The sequence below is a fragment of the Mytilus trossulus genome, chromosome 14, assembly GCF_036588685.1.
Source record: "Mytilus trossulus isolate FHL-02 chromosome 14, PNRI_Mtr1.1.1.hap1, whole genome shotgun sequence".
Taxonomy (NCBI): domain Eukaryota; kingdom Metazoa; phylum Mollusca; class Bivalvia; order Mytilida; family Mytilidae; genus Mytilus; species Mytilus trossulus.
The window spans coordinates 26,806,426-26,833,419 of record NC_086386.1 but is presented as its reverse complement, the minus strand read 5'-3'; the positions used below and the strand labels follow the sequence as shown (position 1 = coordinate 26,833,419).

Below are 26,994 nucleotides of genomic sequence, written 5' to 3'. Positions count from 1 at the left end.
GGAATGTGTATTTTACATTACAAAAGGAAAGACCTCTCAATTGTTCAAGAACAATTGACAGTTTAATTAAGGTCTTTCCTTTTACTAAAGGGAAAGACCTTACTGTATTTCTTCTGATTATTATTATTATTATTATTATTATTATTATTATTCTTTTTGTTCCGCCAAACTTTGACGAAGTTAGCCTCCGTAACCGTAAGACGTGTCGCTTTCATGTTCACACTTTGTATCGGTGTCATGAATACCTATCTGGATCTCACCCTATTAGTCGAAATATTTTGTCGGTTCGGAGTAATCCCTCCGAAACCCAAAAACCTTGTTATCGTTCCAACACCGTAACCGTAATAGGTAGAAAAAAAACAAAGGGTGAAATTTGTTCAGGACCAGACCCCGGTTCTTCGTTACATTTGGATCGAAAAGATTCAACGACTCATTGGTAGGGTTATGCCCCTATGAAAATTAAACGGTGTCGGTTGACCATCAAAAATCAGAAACCGTAAGTCGTAGACACCTAGGATCTTCACCATTCATCATCAATTCATGTATCTTGGAAAAATACCTCAAGGTCAAATTAGTATGTTGACCTTGACCTTTGACCTAACACCTTGTTATGGAATAATCTCAGAAACTATTATACTTACAGAAATTTTAAATAGTGGAAAATGTTTGGGTCATTTCAGCGCAACTTTGTTACATTTTGACCGAAGTGATTTGACCTTTTTTTAAGGGGCATAACCCCTGTTTTAGGTTTCTGGAAAGACAAAATCAGCTTTTACTTTATAACCAAAGGTCCTAGACCCATGGGGTCTTCAGCAATGACATTTGGGACTAATGACCTTGACAAAGGTCAAAAGGTCAAAGGTCAAGGTCATGTCCAAAATAGCTAATTATGTGTTTTTGACCTTATTTAAAGGGTTTTCAGTGTGTTTTAAAGCTTTTCAATACATTTTACGTCTATTGAAACATGTATTTTACATTATAAAAGGAAAGACCTCTCAATTGTTCAAGAACAATTGACAGTTTAATTATTATTATTATTCTTCCGCCAAACTTTAATGAAGTTAGCAGCCTAAACCGTAAGACGTGTCGCTTTCATGTTCACACTTTGTATCGGTGACATGAATACCTATCCAGAACTCACCCTGTTAGTCGAAATATTTTGTCGGTTCGGAGTAATCCCTCCGAAACCCAAAAACCTTGTTATCGTTCCAACACCGTAACCGTGATAGGTAGAAAAAAAATGAAGGGTGAAATTTATTCAGGACCAGACCCCGGTTCTTCGTTACATTTGGATCGAAAAGATTCAACGACTCATTGGTAGGGTTATGCCCCTATGAAAATTAACCGGTGTCGGTTGGCCACCAAAACTCAGAAACCGTAAGTCGTAGACACATAGGATCTTCACCAATCATCATCATTTCATGTATCTTTAAAAAATACCTCAAGGTCAAATTTGTATGTTGACCTTGACCTTTGACCTAACACCTTGTTATGGGATAATCTCAGAAACCATTATAATTACAGAAGTTTTAAATGGTGGAAAATGTTTGGGTCATTATGGCGCAACTTTGTTACATTTTGACCAAAGAGATTTGACCTTTCTATAAGGGGCATAACCCCTGTTTTAGGTTTTTGAAAAGACAAAATCAGCTTTTACTATATGACCAAAGGTCCTAGACCCTTGGGGTCTTCAGTAATGGCATTGGGGACCAATGACCTTGACAAAGGTCAAAAGGTCAAAGGTCAAGGTCATGTCCCAGATAGCGAATTTAGTGTTTTTAACCTTATTTAAAGGATTTTTAGTGTGTTTTCGAGCTTTTTAAGGTTGACCTTGACCTTTTCAATACATTCTACGTCTGTTGGAACATGTATTTTGCATTAAAAAAGGAAAGACCTCTCAATTGTTCAAGAACAATTGACAGTTTAATTATATCTATATCTATGTTTAATTCGCTTATATGACCGGCAGTCTTCAGAAATCAACTCGATAGATATATTTAATTAAATGGCGTGTAGACTAAAATATACACGAAACGATCAAATTAGACTTTTTATAATTGGGATATACGTTTTAGTATGTTATATGTTAAATATGAAAATTTGAGTCAAAACGGTAAACATGAATTTGACAGCCAATGTCCTTTTAAATAAATGGAATTCAGTATTTAAGATATTTAACATTTTACATTTTCTTTCATTTCTTGGTATTTTTGTATATCTTACAGTTTCAATTAAAAACATTAATAATCTTTAATTCTAAATTAACATTTTTTCTTGTTTCTTTGTTTGAGTGAGATAGCTAGTATTCCATTGTTTATTCATATTAAATAAAGAAATTTATATAGAATGTGTTTTATTATTTTTCATTCGGGTTTTTTATTTTATCATTACGAATCACATGTTGTATGACAATTCAAAAATCTAACAGATTTTGTGTTACTGTGGATTTATTTATTTTCGTGGGTATGAAATTTCGTGGATGAAGGAAAACTTGCATTTTGGTGGATATTTGATTTCGATGTTTTGCCAGTTTCTGTGTAAAAAGCCTATAGAAAAATGTGTTATTAGTTGAACAATTGAATTCGTTGTTCACTGGTACCAACGAAGGCCACAAATATTTGTATCCAACGAAAAATAAGGAATTCACAGTAGATGTTTGTTGTAGCGATATACAAATGAAAGAAACAAATGTCATTTGTTTGCAAATGTTGATACATGAAAATATTTACTTTGATCAAATGATATATTTCTAAGAGGTTTAAAATTTTATAATCCGGCCTTTCTGAGTTATAAATTAAACACTTTGGAAGTTTTAAATATTGAATTTCAATGATTTACTGATATAACTTTTTTTGCCATATAAACGTCTATTTATGTCATTTAATGTTTGACTAGAACACACCCGCGAATCTGCTGGCATTTACAGCTCGTAAACTGTTGTCAGATGAATTTTTGTAAAATATTTTATGTCTGGAGAATTTCAGAAAAAGTATCAAAAACCCTTTCCCTTTATCCAAAGTCCGTTATTTGTTTCCTTTCTGTTAAATTCCATATATCTCGCGTCTCTGGCCTCAGACTACAATCATTCTTCCTCTTTGCTACAATGCATTTTTGTTAAAGTCGAATTAAATTTAGAAAACTGCACCGCTTCAAACATGAAATTAATGTTACTGCTTATAGACCTTTATTATTCTAATGACATATGCTTCTAGGACAATCCATGAGTGCTTTTTCATTTGAGAGCCCTATTAATTAATATGCCAATGGTGTACAAATGACGATGGGTTATATCTACCCTTCTTTCATTTTGGCCAAATCACTACTTTCACTTTCAACAATAAATGCTGTCCACATAGAATCATATTCAAAACAGTGTGGTCCTGGCCATTGATTGACGATCTAAATTATCCCATTGACTGGGACAGATTAGGTGAACGTTTGTCTGTAACGACCATTGCTCACTTCTTACTTATTATCGAATTTAAACTGTGGGGTCACCAAAGGTTCTTAACGCCTCTAATAATAAAAGAATTCGAAAAATTATTCAAGAATAAGCTTTATGTTTTGATTTATATTATTGATATAAATCAACACATTGTATTATTCCGGATTCGTTTTTCGAATTGCTTTATTTAGGTGTTGAGAACCTTTGGTGACCCCACAGATTCAGTGTCTTTAACAAGTACATAGTGAGCAGTGGTTGTTAGCGACAAACGTTCACCTAATCTGTCCCAGTCAATGGGATAATTTAGATCGTCAATCAATGGCCAGGACCACACTATTTTGAATATGATTCTATTTCACTTATATCAATATATTATGCAACTGATATGACCCCTTTGAATTGTAAAACATTTAAAGAAAACAGTAGACAAAATACTTAGGAAGCATGACCCCATATAATAATTGGGAACTATTTTCCTAGACCACGAACAAAGATTTTTAAGTAAATTAATTGTGGTCTGAAGACTTATGTAAAGTAGCTAAGAACATATTATATCGATATATTATAAATAAAGTATATTTGCTATTAACTACCAATTCCAAGTTTCTTCTCTACGGCGATCACTGCTATAATTATAAAGATAGTCTCTATATATTATAGTAGTATAATCATAGTATACATGTAAATAAACGCAAAAAAAATTATCCTCTCTCCGAGAACTTTTGAAAATCATGTGCAAGTTTAAAACCGGAAATATTATCTATGACTAAAAGTCGGTCTGATGTTGGAAACAATATCTGGACACCTGTTTTTTTCTCGTTTTTCTTCCAAAATAACTCAATCTGAATAATTATAAGAATGGATGACAAATACGACCATGCATGTTACCTAAAGGACACAGAGGCCTGACAGATGATTAATTCATTGTGGAAGGAAGAGAAGCGACCCACAAAATGAGGTCTTCCCGTTTAATATATTATAGTATAGCTATAGATAGATATACAAATGTTGCTCTTTGAATTTATAAATGTTAAATATGGAATTCTACACGTCAGACATACACCTTATAATAATTTACTAGTTTTAGTTGGTTAAAGGAATATTACCTACTATTTAGACACTAAAAGTTTCAAACATTTATAAAAGTTATGTACAGAATTGATTTGGATAAATTTCGTCAAAATAAGTTGATAAAAAACCATCGATAGTGTATTGCAAATCAATAATTTTAACTCATTTGAACTTGTATTTGTGCAAGCTTTTAAGGATGTTTGCTCCTTTTGATTGAGAATGTTTGGCAGATATTCGGAATCCTCTGGTTTTATCCATTTGTGCCATAAAAAATGTTCATAACCCCTTCCTTTCTTTTTACAATTGCTAACACATAGTTTAGGTTGTTATCTTTGAAAAGCTTATCAAATTCTTATTATTTTTTTTACGTTTTTGAAAAAAAGGGTATCAATCTTAATATAAAAGCTTGGTATTTTGAAACAGTGTGTTAAACATCCTTCAGGTGGTATGCAACAAATGGAAGTTTATAACGACCTTGACTGGCTACACAGCCCTTGCATATATGGAAGTGTTTAACGACCTTGCCTGGCTTTTCAGCCCTCGCACGGTCGTCTCGGTGCCCGAAGACGTTTGGTGAGCTTTATCATATTTTGTTGCCGTGGGTCAGGAACAAGTAGTGGAGGTCGCAATATGGAGGCCGCCATATTGGTTTTGGTGAGTTGTTTTTGGTTTGTTAACTATTTTAGATTTTACTTCATCACAACGGCTGCTTTCAGGGCGAGTTTGGACAGCTTGGCAGCCCGCTAACCTCGATGACGGAGTACTGGCAGATGATCTCGGACGTAGTTCAAAAGATGACAGGAAGCATTATCAGGACCAAAGCCGTGAGGCAGTGAAATGTAGGTCGTATCACCCAACAGCCTAGGATACAGCCCTCGAACGTTAATCGGCACAACACTCCCCATGATACAATGGTTTTGGAGTGCATGTTAACGCGGGTACGCCAACTACTACGTCTATATGTACGGCATGGATTGGTTTCTGACATCTTTTAGTAGTAAGTCGTTGATATCTAACTGTAAACCCTCATCGAAGATAGCGGGTAAAAGAGACCGTTCAGCTGTAATGACTGAGACGTAGTGATGATGTTGAATGGATTGAAGCCATTCCAAACAAATGGAAGATTTTCACCTTGACTGGCTATACAGCCCTTGCACGGTCGGTATATCGTTTCACTTTAATTCCTCCATCTTGAATTATAAAAAACAAAGAACCAATCCAAAGGTCCAGATTTTCTATCGAGTTAGCAAAATTTTATGCAGGAATGCAGATATTTAATATGAATTTTCATTTAAAAGAACCAATTTATAAGAATATAACTTATCAATATTAATATTTTTGCAAATGTTGATTATTTTTGGGTGTTTTTAAATAAGAAATAAATTGGCATTTTAAGGGGAGGTAACTCTAAAACAGTGCATTTTCTGAAGGATTCTTCATGGAATTTTCCTATTTTGTATATTAGCCGGAAAAAACGTACAGTTACCCTATTTTTTTTTTAGTATTTTCAAAGCATTGTCTGAAAGCTATCTTTTCTATAAGTATTTAAAAATTCTATCATTTTGTTTAGTTTCTAATCACAAAATGGTGTTTTTTCCTGTATAATCCATTCAAAATGTGTCATTTTGTCACGCCCTGTTGCTTTAGAAAAATGTGCGGTGACCTATCATTTTTACTATATTTTTCAACATATATCTATAGATACTACATTTCGGCAAAGTAGGAACAAATTCTATCATTTTTATTTTAGACTCCCATACCACCCATAACGTCGTCGTTAGTAGAGATGGATCACATGTGTAAATTACGTATGAAGTTGGTTAAACAAAAGAAAAAAATGTCAAAAAATATTACCTCCCCTATAAACATTGAAAACTAGACCTTTTCAATGTTTGTTCCATTTTAGCAAGGACTCTATCAATTATGGATTCACAGAAAAAAGTTCTGGTAAAAAGTAAAAATAAGTTGAAATAAAAACAGAACTTTCACTCTATGTTATGATTTTCGTCCTGTTAAAAGTGGCAAAACACGAGTACAGCAGGCTGTAGAAGCTTGGTGTAAAATTGGTTTATTATAATGTTTTTATGCAATTAAATCCTGAAGTATCAACTTCATTTTTTTTACTCCCTGCATACCTCTCTAGCTGGAACATGCTTAATTGTCATATATACATACAGCAAAATTAAAGAAAGTCAGGAAAATATTTCCATAGAAATCGATTCATATGCAGCAAAGATGGGCACTTTTGTAAATTAAGTTACTAAGCAAAAACACACACACACACCTTATCTCGATGTAAAAATTGAATGAGAATAGATCGATAAGACCGCCAATACTTGTCTAAAATCGAGGCGACCTTTTCTTAAAATTGTATACAAAATGATCCAAAATAGAAAGAAAGATACATATTTTATAAAAATAGTTGTCTTTGATTTCAACCTGCATATACGGTCTTGTTAAAAAGTTTTACGGTCACGAAAATTGGATTGTATTGTGACCAGAGCAGACCGGTGTGCACGAAATCTTTGGTGTGTAAAAACAACATACATGTAGTTTAGGTAATTTTAACATGATATGGACTTTTTGGAACACTCAGAAAATTGGTGATCCGAAAGAACTTTCGATTTTGTATGGTACTGGTACTGGTGTTGGTTTTATTTTTAATATTTAGTTCACCTTGCCCTGTCAAAAATTTCAAGAAATTGCAAGCGAGATTTATGTACTTTTTGCGACAAGCGTATTACATTCGACTGCGGCGGGTTCAGTAACAGTAAACAATTATAGCTTATTATTTTATTTCAACGTTTATCAAGGGAAACTCAATATGTTTAATGACATGTCATGTTAAAGTCCTGTCCGCCGACACTAGCCTCTTTTCAACCTCTATAGTATTAAGAAATTTAATATTTGCAGGATGTCAGAGTCAAATAAGTTTAGCAATTCCGAAAATAAAAACTAATTGAAAAATTACAAGCTTTCCATTTTAGGAAACAAAATCAAATAAGTATATATCATATAGAGTTTCAGCTAGTAAGAAAGAAACCAATATTTGTTTGAAAATCACTCTTTATCCCAACAGAATGTTATTTTGGTAGTTTGGTTGTACAAAAAAAGTGTATAACTATCATTAAGAATATACCAATATATGTAGATATTAACAGTTATTTTTGCGGTCTAAATGACAATTTCGTGAAGAAGAAAAAAAGTACGCATAGAAATTAATAAAGGCAATTACATGATAAAAATGGCGCGTTCAATATCACTCTCTACATTAAGGACAGCGCGAAATGGTGTATGACTCCTGAGTTCTAACTCCTCTTTAAATGATCTATCAGATAATAATATATACCTTTTGAAACTATTGGCCGCTCTCCGTGTGTTCATTTTTTACTTAGATAATCATGATGGTATGAAAGTGCATACAGGTGCAAGGAATGTAGATAGTCTATTTATAAATCAGTGTTGCTGTATTTGTTCAATATCTTATTAATAATATGAATTCAAAGCATGCGACATCGAATATCTTTACTTAAAAACGACCTCTAACACCCCATATGGCGACCGTGCGTTTAAACAAATATGATAGGGATTGGTGTTATCAGTAATGAGTAACGTGTATTTAAACTGTATCAAAAGTTATGAATTTATGACTATAGTTTCTATTCAAGCTTGTGCCGTATTCCTCAAGGTTGTTTCAAAGTAACAGATTTTGAGACATATACCAGTTTGAGTAAACTATGGTTAACCTAGTTTTCGTTTTCATTTAAAAAATTGAATGCTTCTTTTTGTAACTTCATTGGGGTGTAAAAGCGTTGACCGAAGTACATTTTGTATGAAGCGCGGGATAGCTTAATTAATTCTAAAAATGTGCACTAGGTCAACGCTTTTACAACCCTATGAAGTAACAAAAAGAAGCATTCAATACTTATAATTACATTTTTTTAAACTAGGATCAAAAAAAAAATAATTCACGTGTGCACTTTATAGTGGGACCTCGTGTTATCATAAATAATAAGGTTTATTGAGTAATGCAATTGCTTAATGAATAACACGTGATGTACAGTTAGCCAATCAGAATAGAATAATGTTTTATAATGAAACATAAATATAATGTAATTATATAAATATATTTCTTTTTCTTTGGTCTGTTACAAACAGGAAGAGTTTAAACATGACAATGTCAATGTGAAAGGAGCTTGTCAATCATTATACTTTGTTATATTAATGTTTTACTGAGCATTGAACTGTTGAAGCTTTATCACAAATGTTGCAACCCGACCTTTAGACAGTCAGGATGCTACTTCGTCAAAATTATCTCCCCATTACGCCAGTTCATTTTCACAATCGTAGAAATGGAAGCCATTGTAGGGATGACGCGCTACCAATTTTGCTCTTGGAAATCGATAAATAGATCCACATTGCACCAGTACGATCCTTATATGTCAGTTTCATTTTAAAAGGCAAATGTATCAACTCGCTAATGAGCATCAGTAAATGATCTTGTATGCATTTATTCAACTTAAAACTATTGTCTGATCGGTTGTAAGGTGGAATTTTCTAAAATTCATAAACATCTAAAAAAAAATTCAAATTAAATATTTCGTGTAAGGGCAGACTATATTTTTTTAGTGGTTAAAGACTATAAACCGTAGTTATAACACACAAACAAATATAATTTTTTGAAAATATGCATTTTCATCATCCAACTTGAAAGACTGTCGTCAAGTACTTTTAGTAAAAAAAATAGCTATTCGAACACACCTACTCTGTGTTTGTGATTCATTAGATAGGTATTTCACTTGACCCATATATTTCATCTTTTAGAACTGTGATTTTTTTTTAAGTTATAAAGTCAACCTGTAGCTTTGATATATAAAAATGATAGAATCTGAAGCGAGACGATGTATGAAATATTCTTGCTTTGTACGATATCAAGACAAAATATTCAACTCAAACACGCCCTAACATAAAAAGGTGCACTCGATTTTCTCTTTTCGGTACTACTGTTACTTATTTTTTGGATTTTTTTTTGAGTCACATAATAGAAGGCCAGACACGAAAATTACTGAACTAATAGATTGATATGTTTTTCGTCCGTGGTATTTTTTTAAAAGAAATCGGAGGATATGCATTTTTTACATCCAACTTGAAAGATACTCATGTCGACGACCAGATGTCTAATTGTTCTGCTTAACTATGTACTAGATAAATTGAAAACTTATGCAAATTGTGTTTTTGAAATAAAACACTTCGTTATTGAGAAGAAAATTGTAATTTTGTTTGTTTCTATTAACTTTTATTTTTTTAGTCACGATAGTAAACATTACAGTACACATTTATCGCCTTCTCTAACAAAGAACTTCGATTCTTTTGTTCTATTTCAACCGGGTTTCCGACTGTGGAGACTTTGACCTATTACTTTTTTTTAGCATTAGACTTACCAGTTTTTTCTTGGAAAATTCGTGCATGGAGGATACATTGATGACCAAGGAGTCGTCCTCAACGTAATGACTTTTACATTTTTAGTAATACAAATCAGTATACTCTAATTTATTGTTATAAATTTAATTATCATATTAAAACTTGTATATTACTGTAGCATGTATAATATAATGTTCATGCATTTGTATATCATTCAATTCTACTATATTAATAATAGTGCAGTACAAGTGCATGTTGGACACGTCACTCTTCTGTAATAGTTCGATTTTTCTCAAGAAGGCATTAAAATTTTCACGCAAAAAATGATTAATCGCCCATGCAGAGTTATTGTCCTTAAGATTGGAAGCGTTCTTGAGATTCTCTTCCGAATGCATGTGCATAGTTATTAATGATTTTTCACTTATATGTTTATACATGTAACAACACATTTTATTTGTATTAATCTATCTTTTTTAAAAAAGTATTTGATGAGTATTCATTGAAGAAATGAATTTATAACAAGCGATAAGGAATGTTAGTTTGCACTACATTTTATGTTTATAGATCGGTTAAAAACCCAAATCGAGTATTACGTAATGGAAATCTAGCTGAGAGTAATAAACCGGAATGCCCTAACGGTCATCTGCTGTAAAAAGCATGTTCTAGATAACATTTACTAAGTCAAGTAAAATACAGTTTGAATCGAAATGTACTTATAACAATTTATACAGCATTTATTCGCCCTATTCTAAAACATGCAAACATTATTGTACTTTGCAAGACGTAACTTATTGGGAAGTGTTCAAATTGTAGCTGCTCGTTTTATTACTGGTCTCCGACGTACAACTTCTCTTAAAAAATATACACTAAAGGTCTTGAAAAATTAACATACAGAAGGAAGAAGCATAAACTTGCTACATTTTTATAAAATAAAAAAAATGGATTTTCTCCAAGTTATATCAATAGATTTATTAGAACCATATTTTCCCACACAAAATGCTTACAATCTTAGGAGAGACTTTTTAAGAGTTATACCATCACAATTCAGTTGCAGAACCGTTTCACATTATGAAAGTTTCATACCATCTGTTGTTACACTCGGGAATGAATTAAATCATTCATGTAACAAAAATACTTCGTCGATTAACCAGTTAAATCTGTACTTGATAACATATTATGTAAACCAGAAGTTCCTCCTTTTTAAATATTGTTGTTCAGGTATAAGAAAATTTATTATTATTTATTGTCAATGACTTAATGAAGCAAGAAATTTAAATTCTCACTTGTTTCCTGATTTTTTTTATTGAAGAAACTTCCTGTCCTAAATGTTTATATAAATGTGAAGACAATCAACATTATTTTTTTGATTGTCCATCATACACTTTTAACAGGATTATACTCCTTGAGATACTGCCTGCCTATGAAGTTGAAATTGATTTAAAGTTTATACTATTTGGTAATCAATTTATGAGTATTGAAGACAATATGCTGATAGTTAAGGCTGATCATGAATACATAAAAAATTCAGAGAGATTTGTAATTTGAAATATATTTTATAGCCCAGAATTTTTTCTTTTTTTCTTTGTATGTCTGTATTTTATTTTATATTTAAGTTCTAAATCCTAAACCGGCTGAAAAATAATTAAAATTGAAACAAAAGTTAAAAAATAAACGACAGAACATTGAAATTGATATCATAAAAGCTAAAAAAAAAAAAAAACACCAACAAATGCACCTCTATTTTTTATATCATTCATATATTCAATTTGTATATCTTTAGTTTCTTAAATCTATTTCTTTCTTACTCTTGTTTGTCTTTATTGCGATACTTTAATGTATCAACTCACTGTCGTTATTCTTCAGGTGTGATAGATTAGTAAAAACAAGTACATGAAATCAAACATGTTGTTTTGAAAAATGAGTACATAGTAATTATATTGAATAGCTGACTGGACAGTCTGTTTAATTTTATGCTAGGTCTCTAAATCAATATTAATACTTTTTTGATTTTTTTGAGGTTTTTTTCAGAGTAAACGATTTGAAGCATCATACTTTTATCTGAGTTAACTATTTGAAGCATCATTCCAGACATCTAAGAGGAATTTTTGAAAAGTAATTCTGTGTTGCTTTGTTTGATTGTAATTATTATATTATACCTTGTTTTGTGGAGAACTTCAAGTCTTACCTAGGCTATGCCTGTTACCCAACACAATTCAATTTACTTAAGTAAAATACTTCTTAAGCTAAACTAACTGAAATATTCATATTTCTACGAAAGAAAAGAAAGTTAAATTATTGATCCTGTGAACCTCAATGTGAACCAATTTAAAATCCAAACTCTTATTTATACACGGTTAGATTCAGTAAATTAAAAAAAAATAGCCATGAGTTTGAACTGACCCTATTGAAATTGGTCAAGAAATAAGCATTTCATGCAAATTATTAGTAAAGTATTTTATGTGACCTCTTTTCCCTAAAAGGTAAGGGACATAACACAAAAAGCAACCCTTACCCTCCTTTTATGGTCTAAACCCATACAATTTCAGTTAAATATGTAGACTTTTACTTATTTTAAGTTATTGTCCGAAAACCAGAAAAAGCCTTGTTTTTTGCCCGTTTGTGGCCCTAAATATCTAAACTGCACGACCACTACCCTCGAAATTTATCCCAACCTTCTTTTGGGGTATTGAACCTTTCTGTATAATTTCAAAGATTTATACAAGTATGTACAAGTTAATGGTCAGGAACAAGAACAATGCTTGTTTTTAGTCTTTTGCGATCCCTTATTCATACACAGTCAAGAAAATTACCCCCATAAGCAATCCCAACCTTCCTTTTGAGGTAAGTAACCTCATGGAACAACTTTATCGGGATCCATACACCTTTGCTCAAAATATTGTACAAATCAAATGCGAATCGATTTCGGTTATTGCGTTCATACGCTCTTAGAAATTAGAAATAGGTTTTTGCTAATACGAATTAGTTAAGACCCTTTTAATTCGAATTAGACAGTGGTGTGGACACGTCTTAATTATTTATAATATCGAATTATAATAGATTAATTGCTAATATATAGTTAACGTCGTTTGGGCAGTCAAGCTTTGACGTGCATTACAATTCGTATTATAATTTACGGTTGGAAGTAAAACGTTTCGAATGCAAATTAAACTAATTCGATTGAGTGTATATGGAACGCCATGACTGCCTTATGTTAATGATCAGCATTATATGCAGTGCTCACACCATTATATGCAGTGCTCACACCATTATATGCAGTGCTCACACCATTATATGCAGTGCTCACACCATTATATAAAGTGGTCAACACATTATATGAAGTGCTCACAACATTATATGCAGTGCTCACACCATTATATGCAGTGCTCACACCATTATATGCAGTGCTCACAACATTATATAAAGTGGTCAAAACATTATATAAAGTGCTCACAACATTATATAAGTGCTCACAACATTATATGCAGTGCTCACAACATTATATAAAGTGGTCAAAACATTAAATGAAGTGTCACAACATTATATGAAGTGCTCACAACATTATACGTTTTTTGTTGGATGATGAGATTGATGAATGATGAGATTGATGTATGGGTTTAGTCACGTTTCTCCAACATTTGATAATTAGACTAAAACAACATTAGGGATTAGGGGGTCCTTATAAGGACTGGCATCGTGATAGTTACCTGTAATTCACCTATATTAGGTCTTAACTAAAATATTGTAAAAAGGGATATTGTTAAAAAAAAATATATCAAAACATTAACATACCATATATTTTTGGTCGAGTATAACCCAAAACTGTTACGTAATTATTTTCATTCGTATTGAATTTACAAAATTAAAAAGGATATTCAACAACAAAAATCCTTATATAGACCATGGAAATCTTAATCAAACTGAATATTTCATAAATGAATATCATGAAATAATCTCGAAATTTTTTTTTTTAATTTTTTTTTATTAAAAGTAACATGAAAAATCGAAATGTTAACTGACTGTATACCTCATTTTAGTAATGTATTCTATTACTTGATATATTTTTGTATTTGTGTTACATGTAAATGTTAAAATCTAAACCAATGCAAAACAGCCAAGTTTTATTTATGTAAAAAGTCACCGTAAGCTATTGTCTTCAATGCGAAGAACCGTATATCTACTTAGTCGTTCTGTCTGTATCTCACAAGAGCTGAAGCCAGTTTTCATGGTATGCTGTCTTAGCAGATGAAAGAGTCCGTCGTATATCTGTCTCCTTTTGCACGAAAACAGAGCTGATACAAATTGGTACATCACGTCGCGTCGTGATCTATATGGTGTTCAACTGTGGGAACTGGCTTGGTGAATATTGTGCACTAGTAGTATTTTCGATTTGTACAAAATAATGCAAGTTGACTAAGAATTTTAAATAAACTGTATCGGTGATAATAAGCTGCGTTTTGTACTTTTATATAAGCTTAATGACTCGAGATATATAAATTCCTAATAGCTCTCAAAATACAAAATGTTAATTTTTATTCAAGATCGAAACAAATTTGTAATCTATAATGAGGACAGCTTTTATTGTTTTAATCCATAATCTGGAGATAAAGAAGACATATGTAACGATAGAGGAATTTTTATTTTAAACTGTCTAGCAAAATTATATAGCTCTATTTTGAATAAAAGACTAGTAAAGCATTATGAAAATAAGTTCTCCAGTCATCAATTTGGATTTTCGTTCAAATCACAGAACATCTGATAGCATATTTATTTTAAAAACTCTTGTCACTAAATATTTGAAAAAAAATAAGAAAAAGCTGTTTGACTCTGTTTGGCATAATGGCCTATTGTATAAATTGATAAATGATGGTGTTGATGTGAAATTTTATACTACTTTGAAAAATATGTATAGTTTATTCCAGTCTGCAGTTTTCAGAATTAGGCATTTTTACATGAATAAGTATCTAACAAATATGGAAAATGCAGTTTAAAGCATTTCATTGTAGGTGTTAAACATTTACATCAATTATTCCAATTTTTACAAGCTTTTTAGCACGCCAAGTACATGTAGATTGTCTTCTTACTCAATAATATGATCAGCAGTATTATATACAAATATAAACTTTCATAAGAAAAATTTACCCTTTCAAGACCCAGTTTAACATTTTCATTTAAAGTTATCATCCCCTATGACAACTGAGTTTGTAGGGAGAAATAAAACGTTTAATAGCTTGTTCGTCAGTTTGCACAGTAAATATATATATACATAAAAGTGGTATGCTTGCCAATGAAACAACTTTCCACAAGAGACAAAATGACATCACATGATTTAACAACTAAACGGCCACAGTATGACCTTCAACAATGAGCAAATCCCATACCGCATAGTCAGATGATAGAAGGCCCCGAAATGATAAACGTAAAACATTCCTAATTTATGTACAAACAAACGATCTAAAGACTAACATGTATATAACACATTAACAAACGACAACCACTGAAATAAAGGCTCCTCCGGACATGGGATCGCCACATATATACAGAATGTGGCGGGTTTTAACATGTTAGCGGGATACTAACCCTCCCTCTAACCTGGGACATTGGCGTAATAGAACAACATAAGAACGAACTATGAAAATCAGTTGTAAAAAGCTTAACTCATCAGATGAGTACAAATATAAATACATCTAACAAGAAAATAGAGTGAACGTGGGTGGGTACTTGTATATCCCAACAACAAAAAGACACTATAAGTACTGATCTGAGAGTACTCGCAGTTACTGACAGCTAGTTCAAAGCCACTAACAACTAATAAAAAAAAACATGCATCTGAGTTTTGCATTTAGGTACAGATTGAAACAAACTGTGAGTAAAAAAGAATGATTTACTGTTATTGGATAGTAACGATTGTCCACGAAAAACGAGTAATTTTCAATGCTCTTCAACTTTGTACTTGTTTGGATTTATAAATATTTTGATATGAGCGTCACTGATGAGTCTTATGTAGAAAAAACGAGCGTCTGACGTACTAAATTATAATCCTGGTACCTTTGATAACTACTTGACCTAAACTAATTCTGGTTAAGGTACATTAAGATACAAAATATAATCAACTACAAGTCTTATAAGAATAATATCTATTAGAATGCACTTCTTTGATAACAATGGACCTCGAAAAAAAAATCAAATTTGTGTTTAGGTCCAGATGATAGCAACAACACATAAAAGAGGAATGCTATTTGTTGCTGAGCACTTCTTTGATTTTATTTAAAGTTCACACAATTTTATTTTTTGTTTTGTTTTTTTGTAACAGAAGCACAAAAAAACCCGATTCTCGTTATTATGTCAATATATAATTGTAATATTGTTATATTAATGGAGAACTTCTAGTATTGTTTTGTTTTACTGTGAATTCTTCTCCTTGTTGTTATTGTTGTTGTTGTTGGAATTAGGGGCCAAAAAGGGGGTCGAAATAAACATTTTTGTAGTTTCCAGTCATTAAGTGTATCAATCTCTCTGAAATTTTACCACAAGTTTCCAAACTACTAAACTACCATCACGGGTCTGTTCTAGTAATGATATATACATATTAAGTTGTGAATATGGTAAAACTGATCATCAAAATAAGTTTAAAATGCCCTGGTGTGGAATAAATTTGTGTTAAATTGATCATACTTCTTAATTTACTTATTTCAATTAGTTCTAATTATTGTATACTGCCTTAATGATAACATAATATAATAATAACTGTTTAAATTTGTTTGCTGGGCATTAATTTACCGTAATTTACCAATTATGGATTCGGTAATTTCCGCAAAAAAACGAAGTTTACCGAATGATCTCATCATTCATCAATCTCATCATACATCAATCTCATCATACAACAAAAAACGTATAATGTTGTGAACACTTCATATAATGTTGTGAGCACTTCATATACTCTTTTGACCACTTCATATAATGTTGTGACCACTGCATATAATGTTGTGACCACTGCATATAATGTTTGGACCACTTAATATAATGTTGTGAGCACTTAATATAATGTTGTGAGCACTGCATATAATGGTGTGAGCACTGCATATAATGGTGTGAGCACTTAATATAATGTTGTGAGCACTTAATATGATGTTGTGAGCACTTAATATAATGTTGTGAGCACTGCATATAATGTTGTGAGCACTGCATATAATGATGTGAGCACTGCATATAATGGTGTGAACACTGCATATAATGTTGTGAGCACTTAATATAATGTTGTGAGCACTTTATATAATGTTGTGAGCACTGCATACAATGGTGTGAGCACTGCATACAATGGTGGGAGCACTGCATATAATGTTGTGAGCACTGAATATAATGCTGATCATTAACATAAGGCAGTCATGGCGTTCCATTAGTTTATGCGAATCGAATACGTGTGAGCGCAGCAATGTCTTTGATTGATTGATTGTTGGTTGCTTAACGTCCAGTGTCAATGTCTTTGAACAACGACGCGATGTCATTACATTTTTCTATGGAACGCCATGAGTATCGGTTTTTTTTGTGCTTCTGTTACAAAAAAAAATAAAAAAAATTGTGTGGACTTTAAATAAAATCAAAGAAGTACTCACCAACAAATAGCATTCCTCTCTTATGTGTTGTTGCTATCATTTGGACCTAAACACAAATTTGATTTTTTTTTCGAGGTCCATTGTTATCAAAGAAGTGCATTCTAATAGATATTATTCTTATAAGACTTGTAGTTGATTATATTTTGTATCTTAATGTACCTTAACCAGAATTAGTTTAGGTCAAGTAGTTATCAAAGGTACCAGGATTATAATTTAGTACGTCAGACGCTCGTTTTTTCTACATAAGACTCATCAGTGACGCTCATATCAAAATATTTATAAATCCAAACAAGTACAAAGTTGAAGAGCATTGAAAATTACTCGTTTTTCGTGGACAATCGTTACTATCCAATAACAGTAAATCATTCTTTTTTACTCACCGTTTGTTTCAATCTGTACCTAAATGCAAAACTAAGATGCATGTTTTTTTTATTAGTTGTTAGTGGCTTTGAACTAGCTGTCAGTAACTGCGAGTACTCTCAGATTAGTACTTATAGTGTCTTTTTGTTGTTGGGATATACAAGTACCCGTCCACGTTCACTCTATTTTCTTGTTAGATGTATTTATATTTGTACCCATCTGATGAGTTAAGCATTTTACAACTGATTTTCATAGTTCGTTCTTATGTTGTTCTGTTACGCCACTGTCCCAGGTTAGAGGGAGGGTTAGTATCCCGCTAACATGTTAAAACCCGCCACATTCTGTATATATGTGGCGATCCCAAGTCCGGAGGAGCCTTTATTTCAGTGGTTGTCGTTTGTTAATGTGTTATACATGTTAGTTTTTCGATCGTTTGTTTGTTCATAAATTATGAATGTTTTACGTTTATCATTTCGAGGCCTTCTATAGCTGACTATGCGGTATGGGATTTGCTCATTGTTGAAGGTCATACTGTGGCCGTTTAGTTGTTAAATCATGTGATGTCATTTTGTCTCTTGTGGAAAGTCGTTTCATTGGCAAGCATTCCACTTTTTTATATATATATTAACCGTGCAAACTGTCGAACAAACTAGTAAACGTTTTATTTCTCCCTACAAACTCAGTTTTCATAAGAGATGATAACTTTAAATGAAAATGTTAAACTGGGTCTTGAAAGGGTAAATTTTTCTTATGAAAGTTTATATTTCTATATAATACTGCTGATCATATTAAGAAGACAATCTACATGTACTTGGCTTGCTAAAAAGCTTGTAAAAAATTGGAATAATTGATGTAAATGTTTAACACCTACAATGAAATGCCTTAAACTGCATTTTCCATATCTGTTAGATACTTATTCATGTAAAAATGCCTAATTCTGAAAATCGATGCCAAACATTACTCTATCATGACATATATAAGCTAGCGTAATATGGCACTTATGTGTTATAGAAAGCTGGCTGTTTTATTTAAAAGGTAATTAAGCTTTTTTAAACTGAGTACGGACTATAAAGTGGCACCTTGCTAAAGTTCTTTAGTACAGGAAATGAACTCGAGGAATATATCATACACATTTTCCTTCGATATTTCATTAAATAAACTTTTTATTATTTAACTTACATTTTGCCATTCGTATTTCTTACGACGAACAGAACTACTTCAATCATTCACCTTTTAGTTTCATCTTTTCCTTACTTATTTCAATCAGTTTTAAATATTAAAATTGAGCATGGAAATTGGGAATGTGTCAAAGAGACAACAGCCCGACCAAATAAAAAAACAACAGCAGAAGGTCACCCACAGGTTAAATATTGAATACTGCCTTATGATAACATGACTTTTTAAAATAACTTTTTAAATTTGTTTGCTGGGTGTTACCGTAATTTACCAATTATGGATTCGGTAATTTCCGCTAAAAAACGAAGTTTACCGAATGATCTCATCATACATCAATCTCATCATTCATCAATCTCATCATCCAACAAAAAACGTATAATGTTGTGAGCACTTCATATAATGTTGTGACACTTCATATAATGTTTTGACCACTTCATATAATGTTGTGACCACTGCATATAATGTTTGAACCACTGCGTATAATGTTGTGAGCACTTAATATATGTTGTGAGCACTTTATATAATGTTGTGAGCACTGTATATAATGGCGTGAGCACTGCATATAATGTTGATCATTAACATAAGGCAGTCATGGCGTTCCATATTTTTCGTGCAATTTTGTTTGGTCGTATAAAAAAAGGAATTCATTACTGTATGATTATTCAACATTAAAAAATCATCGCTGACCTATGTTCGTTAAAACTTGTAAAAAGAAACCTTCCTAAATAATCAAGCAAAATATATCTTTATTAAAAGAGGTCAATGTACTCACTGTTTAGCTAAATAAATGGTTGGAATCAGTCGAAAATGTATAAACAAAACACCATTTGACGTTAGGAAAGTTATTACCTCCCTTGCAACTGTTTCGTATGACATAAAGTGTCAGTATCTAGAGCCGCGGTGTATTTCTATAAATTGTGACAAACATTGAATAGCAATTTGTGAAATTGTTCCTTATGTATTTGTTTCAGAAGAAACTGGTCTTAAATGATTTTGAATAAGCAAATCAAAGTTTTGTCCTACCTTACATGATAGGCTTTTTAGTCTTGAATATGAAAGAAAGAATACATGTGTTCGAACAGGTATAGTTAATCGTTATCATGATAACATACGTAGTAACTCTGGTATGAACCGTAAACAAATATGTTAGGATGTATTCAATCTAAAAATAAAACTACTGATCAGAAATTTTCAAACATTGAAATTCCCGTAAGAGAGAGATAATGTTTATATATATACGCCAAATCAAATAAGACAAGTAATCAAGACAACAAATGCCTAGTTCTTTCAAAACAATAACAAATAAACCAATAGAAAGATTATTTTCTCAATTCATCATTTATTTTCATTATTTTTTTCTATTTACTCATACGTTTGCTCAATCAAAACTTTTGTGTTACAGAAATCTGGAATTGAAACATCATTATTTCCGATAGAAGAACAGCCACGTTCTTTGAAAAAAATGGGTGGTAGGGTGTATATTTGATCCATTAAGCCTCGGTCACACCTTACCGGATAAGACGAACGGACGCCAAACGGGTGAAAATAAAAGTTGTCCGTTAACAAAATTGTTATCTGTTGGGAGTCCGTTGATGTACTGACCTAATAAAACGGACGCTTAACGAATGCATAACGGACATGCAACGGATATGCAACGTACGAGAAACGGAAACGGACAGAACGGATGTCGAACGTTCATCCAACGGACGAGTACCGCATAAAACGGACACCTAACGGAAGCATACCGGATAAAACGGATGAACAAGACAAACGGAAAAATTAAAGGCGACAATAATAATATAATAATACATGTGAATCGCACAAATATTCAAAATGTTTCTGTGTAACTGGTTTTGGTTTGTACTTCATAATGCCGACAAAGGGCAGTGTCTGGTCTGAATTAGAGCTGCTTGGTTGCGAAGACGTGCTAAAATCGATTATGAATAATAAGAATTCATGAACCTTAAGCTACACTTGATTTTGAAGAAAAAAAATTGTATTTGCCAGACATTTAAGAGAAAACAATTACTGTGTAAAGTTTGTTTAAAAATTAAAAAATAACATATCAGCTTTCCTCGATAAAAATGTTGAGTACAAAAAGAAAAAAAACCAACATGGCACCCCTTCATACAGCTTATATAATAAGTAACTTACAATATATATTTATGTACCGTACACGTTTGATTATTTCGTTTAAATTTTATTCAATTGATTTGTTTTATAGTAAATATCCTTTCAAATGCTGACAGCATGATTAAAAAACAATTAATAAAGCCATTATTGTACTTATTTGCAGGCATTGCACTGACATGAACTACCATACCAGGAATCAATAAGTTTTGAAAATCAGTTAACATTATTTTCTTTTCTAACACTCTGGTGTACTAAATTCCAGATTTTGCATCTGTGAGTCGATTTTTTTTTTGTTCCCACCTGGGGCTGTTCAGCTTCAGGAATATTTGTATTTTTTCATATTAATCAAACGAATGGACAACAACTGTCATATTCCTGACTTGGTACAAGCATTTTTTTTTAATGTAGAAAATGGTGGATTGAACCTTGTTTTATAGCGCTAAACCTCTAACTTGTACGATACGTGCACATAGTATGTTCATTGAGATTGAAGTCATCGGAAGTGAACATAATGTGGGACATTTTATTAAAGAATATTTAGCAACCCCAAAATGAATATGCGAAGGAAAATGCATGAACAAAAAATGTCAAAATATGACGTTCATTGTGGTAGCAAGTGTCAATATGGGTGAGAATACCAAAATAGGATTCAGGACCCGGTTGTTCAAAAGGCTGGATAAAGTTATCCACAGCATAAAGTATGTATCCACTGGATAACTTTTGTCCACTGGACAAATCCGGTTGTTCAAAAATTGTCCAGTGGATAAAATAGCTTAACCACGGACAAAATTTGTCCAGTGTCTGGGGGTTTGGATAAGTTCTTATCCAGAGGCTTAATATGACTGCCCATGTGTTGTATGATGTGTAGTAGACATATAAACACGCATAAATAGTGAATATCACGGTGAACCATATTATAGAATTTGAAGGCTAGTTTAAGATTTTTAACCGGATTTTTGTGACAAAAATGTCGGTTATTGATTTGGGGATGCTCGGCGGGCGGGCGGGCGGGAGGGCGGGCGGACGGCAATCAAATGTTGTCCGTGCATTTACTCAGGAACCATTCAACCAAAGCTTTTAAAATTTTAATATGTTGTTACTGACAACTAAATGAAGGTCAAGTTCAATAATGGCGATTTTGACTTTTACCGTTCAGGAGTTATGGTTCTTGAAAGATTGAAAAATGGCGTTTCCAGTCGTGTCCGTGCATTTACGCATGAACTGTTCTACCAAAGCTTCCCAAATTTTAATATGTTGTTACTGGTGACAAAATGGAGGTCAAGTTCAATAATGATGATTTTGACTTCTACCGTTCAGTAGTTATGGTTCTTGAAAGATCGTAAAATGGCGTTTCCAGTCGTGTCCGTGCATTTACGCATGAACTGTTCTACCAAAGCTTCCCAAATTTTAATATGTTGTTACTGATGACTAAATGGAGGTCAAGTTCAATAATAACGATTTTGACTTTTACCGTTCAGGAGTTATGGTTCTTGAAACATTGAAAAATGGTGTTTCCAGTTGTGTCCGTGCATTTTCTCACGAACCATTCAACCAAAGCTTTTCAAATTTTAATATGTTGTTACTGATGACAAAAAAGAAGTCAAGTTCAATAATGACGATTTTGACTTCAGGAGTTATGGTTCTCGAAAGATCTTAAAATGGTGTTTCCATTCACGTTGTTGCATTTACTCATGATCACGAACCATTCAATCTAAGCTTTTCAAATTTTAATATGTTTAATATGTTGATACTGATGAAAAAATAGAGGTCAAATTTGATATTGACAATTTTCACTTTCACCAATCATCAGGAATGGTTCTTGTGATATTGCCAGGACACAAATAAATGCTAATTAATCCGGTTTGCTGTCGTTGTGACAGCCTCTTGTTTGAAGCTGGCATAGAAGTTTAAACAATTTTGCTTTATGATGATTTGAAAACTCGCGCCTACCCAGAGAAATTATGCCGTTCCAATTGCCACACAGATTAAAATTATTTGTAGATGTTTTTTACTGTTGCATTGCTTGTTATTGTGTAATATTGAAGGGGGAAAAAAACCCACCTTTTACTTTTTAATTAAATTATTACATGACGTCACAAAAGTTCTGACGTAAGAGATGCTCGGCCAACGCACCTGTTGAAGCACAATACGATACAAGTTGTTTTTCCTATCTCATAAATCTTCCAACTGCGAATTGGAAAGCATAATAGAATACTAGTAATCAGAAATACTGGTCAGTTCTCATAAATTAAAGGACAAGGTACGATAAGCATCAGAGAACTACCCCCTTATTTCGTTCAAATTAAAAGGTGACTTGCCAATAATTATAATACTATTATATTTTTTTTTAAATCCTGTATTTTTGTAAACATCAATAGATTTTCCAACTTCTGAGGATATTATTCATGCTCTGTTGCTGTACACACTTCAAGATTCGCGAAAAGGGCAGAAAAATTGCAGTTCCAAAACCTTTTTCTGAATTTTAAACTATGAGCGTACCTTCGACCCACGATCATATTTATACTAGACCAGACATTTCTTGACCATGAATTTTGATGCAGTTCAAATATTTTAGTGGGCCGTAGGTACGCTCATAGTTAAAGATTAAAAAAAATGACAAATATCGTCGTAGTTTTCATTGAATCATCGATTTTTTTAAACGAACTGCAGACCGGAGAGTGTTATTTGGCCTGTCTCGCTGAGCTCTAGGGTTACCCGTGGGGTTGATACAAGCTGTGCTTAGTGTTAGAGTGCCCTTACCTTCCTACAAGGTGTCAGTCCTAGCTAACCTCGTATAGTCCCAGATATCAGGCGCATTGCCTTGCTCGTTCCGTAGTAAGAGAGCTGTAATCGAGAAAGAGGCTGGTAGAGTACCCAACTGTTATGTCATGTCATGTGTCTTTTCGGATCCCTCGGTGATGTACCAGTACCCTTGTGACAGGTTGGGGAAACCCCCTAGAACTACGGGGCAATTACACTACACCCCCCCCCTCCATCTTAAAAAGGAGGAATTACAGTTTCGACAAAAACGACTGTATACTCTTACTAAAATAAACTCCCGTGGGGAAGACTGGCAACGTCTTTTACTGATTAAACCATGACACAGAGTATCTATAAACTATCCACCCCCCGTAATCCTGGATACGGGGGAAATTGACAAAACTTAATATTTCACAAGGGAAAACAAATAATCACCCATGTACTTTTTCAGTTCTAAACAGCTATCAAACTATTGAGTATCAAACTCCCAACAATTTACACACCAGAGTTGCTACAGGGTGCCAACCTTAACAGGTTCTTCAGGACAAATACTAAGTAACAGCCGAACTCCACGTCGACCATAGCCATATGCTATTCCAACTTATAAAGTCCTGGACACGGGTCTCGCTACAAGACGATAAACTGCATGCTCAACACGTCTAAAATCCCTTACTCTGTGTAATGTTAATTATTATTATTATTATTATACAGTATTTATAACAGCGCATTATATGATATCACAAATTACCCTAAGCGCTTAACAACATATTCATATAGATATACAAGTATTAACAATAAAATATGAAAGCCCATGTTATGAGAACATATCTGGAATAAATGGCATATAAAACTATACTATTAAGTTAACTGATCAACAATCAAATTTAAAATAAATGGGCATGGTAAAAGAAAGGAGACATTGAAACCGTATAAATAAAAATAAGTTATAAATATTTGCTTAGAAAATTAAAAAAAAAAATATGTTAACATGCATGTACATGTTTCAACTGTTCAAAACTGAACTGACAAAACTCATACTTCAAAATATAAAACAATCTCAATGTCCACATGACAAGTTCATTAGTACCGCCCTGAATTTCTAAATGAAACTAACTAATATGTATATCCTTATACATAATTTACAACCGACTTAATACTACAGGGCTATAATCCCATAACTGGGCAGGATGTACATGACCATAAACAATTTGATTCTTGTCGAAAATCCCACATATATAGTGCCTCTATATAAGGATACAATTAACTATTTTACTACTGTAATAGTTCGTATAACTACAATTTACAAAATAACAGGGTCATGACACCATTCTTATATCTGTTGCAACTATTCAACATATGTGTACACTTTACATTTGAGATTGTGAAGCAAAAAACTAATAAAAATCACATAAAATATTTATTTCAAGTGTTTGCTTATTAGGTCTTTTCAGTTTTCGTGGAAAGACCTTTTGTTTTTCTTCTGATTATTTTTTTTTTCTTCTGCCGTCTGAGATGCTTTTTTTGTCTGACAACATGTCGAATGTATTTTTGGCCAATGATGTTGTACAGTAATTGGGGTTTAAAAACTCGCCCTGTGTGACCGGAAACTTATTTTTATAGGAGTTATCTCCCGACGTCTTCTTTTTCTTGTTATATATCTCTATATCTCTAAAACCGTAAAAGATTTTAGCAAACTGTTTTCCCCAAATTGTTCGTCTACCCTTAAGAATGATTTGGTATATTTTGACATGATTGATCGGAAGACATCTTATGGGAATTTTTTCCCTTTGAAAATTTAAGATAGGTGATTTGTTGGATAAATTCATACGGTATAAGTCGTAGAGGCCTACAGTCATTTGATACGAAGTCCTTGGTTCATTTGAAGGAAATTGCGGTCAAGGGTCAAGGTCATGTAACCAATTTAGAATTTTGCTTGTTATCGTTATTCCAAAGAAACTGTAACAGTAAACGGTATGATGTGTTTGCCAAATAACTGTTTACAAAAAGGCGCAACTTTAACCTATTTAAGTCGAAGAGTTTTGGTTAACCCTAATAGGATTTTTCTACCCTTTTGTATTTGAAATCAGTATTTCTCCACAACAATACAAGTGATTGACCTTGGATCTTTTGATTTGAGATCACTGACCTATGAACTCAAAATTGAGGTCAAGGTCAAAGATCTATTTGACGTTCTAGATCTTGACCTTGGCTAAAAATTCTTTCTGGATACATTATAAAACAATTAAGTCTTCTGCATCAACCTATTAATCTCTTTTATTTTTATATCAGTTTGATTTACCACATTACATTAACACGGAGTGACATTTTCTAACATCGTTTTTTAAATTTCATTCTTATTATCGAGGTGGAAAGACCTTCAATTGTTCTCTGAAGAATTGGGTTTTAATTCACTTTATTCGTTTTTAATGATAACAATTACCAAATTATAAATACAGATTTTGATAAATGTTTATTTAAATTTAACCAATTTGGTCATAAAAATGTATGGCCAGCTGGACCATATGCGTATACTCATACGGTCCGACCGTACGCGTATGCTCGGACCGTACGAGTACACGTATACGGTCCAAACCGTACACGTACAGTCCAAATACTCATATGCTCATACAAAATGTATATATATTTAATTATATAGGTCTTAATTGAAAACTACGTTCAATCCTCAATCTAATTATATACATATGTAGTATAACGTAATCAGAGATCAATATTTTAATTAGATTGGTTCAATCCTATGATTGCATTGGATAAAAAAAAACGCAATTTTTATACGTGTGCATGTAAAACAAATTTTGTTGTAGATGGGTCTTAATACAAGAAAAGTATTGGTTACGCAGGGTAAATTACAAAGGCGCATAAATTTTTCGATATCATATACCAAATATCATATCGACAAATTGCGAAACAAATATTTATTGCAAGAACAATATTAGGCGAAATAAAATAAAATAATCAGAACAAAAACAAAAGGTCTTTCCACAGAAAGATGGATAGATC

At 32.5% G+C, this 26,994-nt stretch overlaps 1 protein-coding gene across 1 annotated transcript in view; it reads right to left on the bottom strand.

The window, feature by feature from the left end:
* LOC134696287 (uncharacterized) overlaps positions 1 to 20,168 on the bottom strand; it is a 44,090-nt gene extending 23,922 nt beyond the window's left edge. Inside the window, exon 1 of the mRNA XM_063557988.1 lies at positions 20,107 to 20,168. The gene's annotated coding sequence lies outside the window, so the exon portion shown is untranslated. The remainder of the gene's footprint in view (positions 1 to 20,106) is intronic.
* Between the last annotated feature and the right edge of the window lie 6,826 nt (positions 20,169 to 26,994).